The sequence below is a fragment of the Zea mays genome, unplaced genomic scaffold (genome assembly GCF_902167145.1).
Source record: "Zea mays cultivar B73 unplaced genomic scaffold, Zm-B73-REFERENCE-NAM-5.0 scaffold_138, whole genome shotgun sequence".
Taxonomy (NCBI): Eukaryota; Viridiplantae; Streptophyta; class Magnoliopsida; order Poales; family Poaceae; genus Zea; species Zea mays.
Genome location: NW_023366755.1, coordinates 10,137 through 17,878, shown reverse-complemented (window position 1 = coordinate 17,878; position 7,742 = coordinate 10,137). Strand labels below are relative to the sequence as shown.

General features: G+C 42.3%; 1 pseudogene across 1 annotated transcript; it reads left to right on the top strand.

The window, feature by feature from the left end:
- The first annotated feature begins 5,260 nt into the window (after positions 1–5,260).
- Positions 5,261–6,791, top strand: LOC118473806 (ribulose bisphosphate carboxylase large chain-like; annotated as a pseudogene). Its single transcript, XR_004853652.1, has one exon. The product of XR_004853652.1 is annotated as a ribulose bisphosphate carboxylase large chain-like (transcript).
- Positions 6,792–7,742: the final 951 nt, after the last annotated feature.

The following is a 7,742-nucleotide window of genomic DNA, read 5'->3' as shown; positions in this document are numbered from 1 at the left end:
TATGATCATGGTAGCTGCGGTGAAGTAGGCACGCGTATCAACGTCTAAGCCCACAGTAAACATATGATGAGCCCAAACTAGAAATCCAAGAACACCTATACTTATCATGGCATAAACCATGCCTAGATACCCGAAGACCGGTTTTCTTGAAAAGGTCGATACGATATGACTAATAATACCGAATCCAGGCAGAATGAGAATATACACCTCTGGATGACCGAAGAACCAAAAGAGATGCTGGTATAATATTGGGTCTCCCCCTCCTGCTGGATCAAAAAAGGTTGTATTAAAGTTTCGATCGGTTAATAACATTGTAATTGCCCCTGCCAGTACCGGAAGTGATAATAAAAGTAGGAATGCTGTCACTAAAACGGACCACACAAAAAGTGGTAATCTATGCATAGTCATTCCAGGTCCACGCATGTTGAAGATAGTAGTTATAAAATTGATAGAACCTAAAATTGATGAAACACCTGATAGATGAAGACTAAAAATTGCTAAATCAACTGCTCCTCCAGAATGGCTGGTAATACCACTTAAGGGCGGATAGACCGTCCACCCAGTGCCGCTGCCCACTTCTACTAAGGCTGAGCTTAATAGGAGCAAGAGACTTGGTGGCAACAACCAGAATGATATATTATTTAATCGTGGAAATGCCATGTCAGGTGCACCTATCAGAATCGGAACAAACCAATTCCCAAATCCACCTATCATCGCCGGCATAACCATAAAAAAGATCATTAAAAAAGCGTGAGCCGTTATTAAAACATTATAAAGTTGATGATTCCCACCAAGAATTTGATCGCCGGGTCGGGCTAATTCCATACGAATCAGTACGGAGAAGCATGTGCCCATCACTCCTGCAATGGCACCGAAGATGAAATATAGAGTACCGATATCCTTGTGGTTAGTGGAGAAGAGCCATCGGACCAGATTTGTCATTTTTTTTTCGTTTTGAAAACCTTATCAGAGAGGGGCCACTAAGGCAGGCAGGCCAAAGAATGAAGGGCAGTGAAAATGGTTTCTTCTTCTGGCTAATTCCGATACGAATACCAAAAACAGCTTACTTCCGTTCGTGTCCTCGGAAATTGGATTACTTATGAGTTTCTTCGGTGCAAAAGTAGGCAAGTCCATTTTATCGTGTTTTTCGTCCTCAAGACCTGATTTTCCAAAGTGCATTTCATATAGCTGCAAAAGTTGCTCATCCGATTTTCCCTCGCTTTTATTCGTAACATGGCGTAGTTACTCATTGGGTCCGCTGAGAAGAAAACAATAGGTCGTCACTACCTATGCTTTCATCTAGAGGAAGTCAGGCTGTGATTCGTAACATGGCGTAGTTACTCACAGGCCGTGGATCTCCTTTTTCTAATCAAGCAGCAGGCCGTGGGTTTTCTGGTTCTGCGCTTCAGAAGAGGCAAAGTTTCCGTGATTCGTATCTGCTTTGAGGGCAGGTGCGGGTTGGTTCATGCTTCGAAGAAGAATCGTTCTTTCTAGATCGAAGAAGAATCGTTCTCTTTCTCGAAATGAAATAAGTTAAGTGAAGTGATCCTGCGAAACCTAAGATGCCGGACCAAACCAATGGAGAGCCCACAGATGATATCAAGGAAACTGTTCCAGTGACAATGCCAACTAATACGACTTCGGACGAATACGCTATCCTCGAAACTAAACTCCCTGTATGGTCGAGAATGAATGGATTCCCCTATGGCAATTTCTTATTCCTGCTATCATAGCCTGGCTGGGATCTTAGCGGCACATTCTGACCTTGCTTCATAGACAGCGGTACCTTTCTCAGCTTCTTCTAGATAGAGATAGTTAGTTTCCTCTAGATAGCTAGTTTCCTTTTTTTTGGAAGATTGAGATTGACGCTTGGCAAATTGGGTTGACGACGCGCCATATGGGTTTGAGGATAGTGCCAGAAGTGCCGTAGCTCCTTTGCTGTTCGTGGAGGCTGGCTATTTGCAGTTGACTTCCTTCCCGAAGTGACTGGCTAGAATTCTCATACGATAATAGGAGAGAGATGCCGATAATTGGAGAAGGCGAGACCAAGCCTGCCGGGAGAGGAGAAGTGGCTTACGAGGCTAGAATAGAGTTGGTTGGTGCTGATACCAGTAGCTGCAGCTGCCGGGGAAATCTGTCCTGTCGGTTCGCGAGGAGTTGAAGTTGTTTGTACTTACTTAGACCCCAATGAGTCTATGGCTTGCCAGCCTCTATCTAGTCCTCTGCAGGTCAGGTAGAAAGACGGAAAGACTTAAAGGGAAGTTCTTGTTCTTATCTAGCGCAAAAAGCATAAGGATGAATTGGTTTTCCCTTCAAGCCACAACAGCGGTATGAGTTAAGATCCAAATCTAGCAAGAATCTTTCGCCACCCACATAGGAAAATGCGAGCAGTTTACCCACACCTATTCGAAGAACCAAGGTAGCTGCCTTTCCAGTCGAGTCACTTCTCTACCAGTACAATAGCTGGGTCTCTTTCTCGTTGGCACCATCCCTTATTCTTAGAATTCCTATGGCACTTCGAAAGATCATGTGCCCTGAACTCGTACGTGACTTATCCTCACTGATGTCAAAACCCAGCAGATTGTACTTTTTCTTTGAGTGGCCAGGCCAGGCAGATCCTAAGAATAGAGAACCTATGGCGTCTGAGATGGGTGAACGGCACACCCTACTACGGCGTGTTTATGTCATTGACACAGCTCGAGTAATAGAGACACAGATCTTGTTTCTTGGCTTGGGAAGACTTCCAACATAGAGTTCCTTCCCTTCAATGGAACAGCAATCGATGAATGGAGTTTGAGGATTGTCATAGAATAGAACAGAACTCGCCTCCACCTAAGAACTTCACTTTGAAATCCACAGCACGAACACGGCTCTTATAGATTAGGTTTCCTGGGAGTTCCCTTTCTTCGAGTACTATCCATACAATATTAGTGACCCTGCTCCTTTCCTTGAATTGTGATCTATTGCCTATGGTGGCTTCGGCTTAGGCTGTTGATTAATGCCTTGGTGTGTTTTCTTCTTGTTTCTTCTCTTCTTCTTGTGATCTTGATTGCGCCTGTTTGCACTTAGCTTGATGTGATTTTCTTTAGGCTCAGCTCTCCTCTTTGACGAGAATCCGAAAACTTTCCTTTCCTTGAAAGGGGAAGTCCGCCACTCCACTAAGACCGCTTGCTTCTCATGCGCTGATGAAGTTCGTACCACTTCTTGCTGTCGAAGAGCTAGGAATCCAGTCACTCAGGAAAGCGTAACTATACTATACTATACTATCTATTTACGATAATTTGATTGCTGACAACATCACGCTTCTCTTTCTCCAGCGTCATGCCTTGTGACCTCTAGTTTCAACCTCCTAGCATTGGCTTCACTTGATTAGAACCATAAGCATTTGCATTCGCGACCGTCCTCGTCCCAGGTTTTGTTCTTCTTTGCTTTGGTGAGGTATACCTCTATCAAATGTGCTTAGCCTTTTCGCTAGTGCTATTTCATGCCATTGGTTTGAACTGGATAGAGGGGAAGGGCCTTACCTTATCTACAACTATCTAATTGCAATTCCGGATAGCATAGCATTATTCTTAGCCGAGGAAGGAACCGTTGATGGCGGAGTTATTTGCACGGATTTTCCAGCTATATGAAGATGAGGCTAAAAGACGCGGATAGAAGTCCGAAAATTAGTTCAAAAAAGGCCACAATCGTTAAAGAAAGGGACCTTGATCCTTTCATCGTTTTTGCACTTGAAAAAGAAATTTGCAAAGCGGGTTATTAACGAATTGAGTTTACTTTTCAGTTGAGAACCGTCCAGAAGCGCTGAAGAGGGTGTCGGAATCATTCGAGGCTCCTGGAAGTTACCAGCGAGTGCCGGATGAATTGAAGGCTCGACGACTCCCTCGAATCCTGCAGGGTTAAGGGAGGCTACCTGAAGCTGCTGGAAGGCGAGAATCGTTTAATAAACAGACTGAGTTATAACCCATATTATAGTTATAAACTATATTCATCAAACTACAAACTACTAGAATTGGAAATAAAATAATGATTATACTCGGCCAGCGAGTAACAAGAAGGTGGCACAATTGAGGGTAGGAAAGAATCCAGGGTAATGGTCAATACTGAGAACATGAATTCCCTTAGCGCGTTGGATCATCGAATAATGGAAAAATTCCTATCTCTGGTAAGACGGGTTCATCAACTCATTTCTCGGTCAGATATTGGTCAACAAAAGTACAATTGGAACTTGTCACCAGCCTCATCTGGTGAGGGATCAGCTGTATCGGCTTTCCCTAGTGATAAGGTCTGTGAGGTTGTGGAGAAGATGAAGTTGATACACACTACGGAATTCTTTCTTCTTTTCTATTGCTTTTTTAGAAGAAAAAAGAAAGATAACTCAAAACACGTATTGCTGCTTCTTCACTCTTTGCTTGATCGCATATTCATGATGTTAACCCTTCTTCTATTTGCTGAAGCTGGGCATTGGTTGGGATTGAACCTACGGCACTACTTATGATGCTATCAAAGGTATTGAATCCGTAAGCTTATTGATCGCATATTGCACTTCTTTTCTGGAATGAGAGAGGAAAGGGTAGAGAGAGCGAGGATATGCTTAATCCGCTTTGGGAGGCATATGCATTTCAGTCTGCACGGGCTTACAAAGAGGCAGGCATTTGGATAGCACAGATAACCGAGACAGGAATAGTTGTCACGAGATATGAGAGGGAGAGTTTCTAGATGAGCAAGAAGGCGTTAAATATATAATGCAAAAAGGAACTACCTAATAAGCCAGCTCAGCTCTATGGTTTTTGCAACGTTTCAACTAAACTAATTGGAAATGCCTGCTCTTCGATGTTACAAGCTAGCCTTGCTACGATTTCCATATAGGTACAGAAGATTGTGATACCCCTCCCAGAGTGTATGCTCCAGATGAAGCTAGCTTCCAAGCGAATGAACTGTAAAATCTCTACTCTTTTGCCATCTTATTCTTACTTAAGAAGCTTCTCTAGATCGACTTCTCTTTCTTCATTAGGCAGGCAGGTTCGCCGCTTTGCCATGCCAGGACGAATAGAGTTAGCGAGCACGTAGCATTATCTATATCAGGAGCTAATAAAAGTCAAGAGATCAAATCCGTGCACTGGCATTTTGGAAGTAGCATTGGAAAGAACTTGCTTTGCATTTGTACACAGGGTGTACACATTATATATGAATGAAACATATTCATTAACTTAAGCATACTCCTTTTTTTATTTAATGAGTTGATATTAATTAAATATCTTTATTTTTTTCGATTTTTGCAAAGGTTTCATTTACGCCTAATCCATATCGAGTAGACCCTGTCGTTGTGAGAATTCTTAATTCATGAGTTGTAGGGAGGGACTTATGTCACCACAAACAGAAACTAAAGCAAGTGTTGGATTTAAAGCTGGTGTTAAGGATTATAAATTGACTTACTACACCCCGGAGTACGAAACCAAGGATACTGATATCTTGGCAGCAAGCATTCCGAGTAACTCCTCAGCTCGGGCGCCTGAAGAAGCAGGAGCTGCAGTAGCTGCGGAATCTTCTACTGGTACATGGACAACTGTTTGGACTGATGGACTTACCAGTCTTGATCGTTACAAAGGACGATGCTATCACATCGAGCCCGTTCCTGGGGACCCAGATCAATATATCTGTTATGTAGCTTATCCATTAGACCTATTTGAAGAGGGTTCTGTTACTAACATGTTTACTTCCATTGTGGGTAACGTATTTGGTTTCAAAGCCTTACGCGCTCTACGTTTGGAGGATCTACGAATTCCCCCTGCTTATTCAAAAACTTTCCAAGGTCCGCCTCACGGTATCCAAGTTGAAAGGGATAAGTTGAACAAGTACGGTCGTCCTTTATTGGGATGTACTATTAAACGGATTATCCGCAAAAAATTACGGTAGAGCGTGTTATGAGTGTCTACGCGGTGGACTTGATTTTACCAAAGATGATGAAAACGTAAACTCACAACCATTTATGCGCTGGAGAGACCGTTTTGTCTTTTGTGCCGAAGCAATTTATAAAGCACAAGCCGAAACCGGTGAAATCAAGGGGCATTACTTGAATGCGACTGCAGGTACATGCGAATAAATGATTAAGAGAGCTGTATTTGCAAGGGAATTAGGGGTTCCTATTGTAATGCATGACTACTTAACAGGAGGTCGCAAATACTACTTTGTCTCATTATTGCCGCGACAACGGCCTACTTCTTCACATTCACCGAGCAATGCATGCAGTTATTGATAGACAGAAAAATCATGGTATGCATTTCCGTGTATTAGCTAAAGCATTGCGTATGTCGGGGGGAGATCATATCCACTCCGGTACAGTAGTAGGTAAGTTAGAAGGGGAACGCGAAATAACTTTAGGTTTTGTTGATTTATTGCGCGATGATTTTATTGAAAAAGATCGTTATCGCGGTATCTTTTTCACTCAGGACTGGGTATCCATGCCAGGTGTTATACCGGTGGCTTCTGGGGGTATTCATGTTTGGCATATGCCAGCTCTGACCGAAATCTTTGGAGATGATTCCGTATTACAATTTGGTGGAGGAACTTTAGGACATCCTTGGGGAAATGCACCTGGTGCAGCAGCTAATCGTGTGGCTTTAGAAGCCTGTGTACAAGCTCGTAACGAAGGGCGCGATCTTGCTCGTGAAGGTAATGAAATTATCAAAGCAGCTTGCAAATGGAGTGCTGAACTAGCCGCAGCTTGTGAAATATGGAAGGAGATCCAATTTGATGGTTTCAAAGCGATGGATACCATATAAAATAAAAAAGAAGCAAAATAGAAAGAGAAAAAATAAGTTAAGAAATGCAGTAATTCTTCTTTATTCCTCTAATTGATTGCAATTCAATTCGGCTCAATCTTTTCTAAAAAAAAAGACTGAGCCGAATTGAAATAGATCTTGATACGATCATGAGACTTGACAAATCGAGATTCTTCTATTCTATATATCTAGAATATAGAAAGGTATAATACAATAAACAAATATAAATAAAAATATAGTATTATCGTACGATAATGGAATCAAATACGCAGTATTTACAGAAAAGAGTCTTCGTTTATTGGGAAAGAATCAATATACTTTTAATGTCGAATCGGGATTCACTAAGACAGAAATCAAGCATTGGGTCGAACTCTTCTTTGGTGTTAAGGTAGTAGCTGTGAATAGCCATCGACTACCCGGAAAGGGTAGAAGAATGGGACCTATTCTGGGACATACAATGCATTACAGACGTATGATCATTACCCTTCAACCGGGTTATTCTATTCCACTTCTAGATAGAGAAACGAACTCAAGGAGAATACTTAATAATACGGCGAAACATTTATACAAAACACCTATCCCGAGCACACGCAAGGGAACCGTAGACAGGCAAGTGAAATCCAATCCACGAAATAAATTGATCCATGGACGGCACCGTTGTGGTAAAGGTCGTAATGCCAGAGGAATCATTACCGCAAGGCATAGAGGGGGAGGCGCGCCTATACCGTAAAATCTATTTTCGACGGAATCAAAAAGACATATCTGGTAGAGTAGAATCGTAACCATAGAATACGACCCTAATCGAAATGCATACATTTGTCTCATACACTATTTCTGGGGGGATGGTGAGCAGAGATATATTTTACATCCCAGAGGGTTGGAGATACTATTGTTTCTGGTACAAAAGTTCCTATATCAATGGGAAATGCCCTACCTTTGAGTGCGGTTTGAACTATTGAT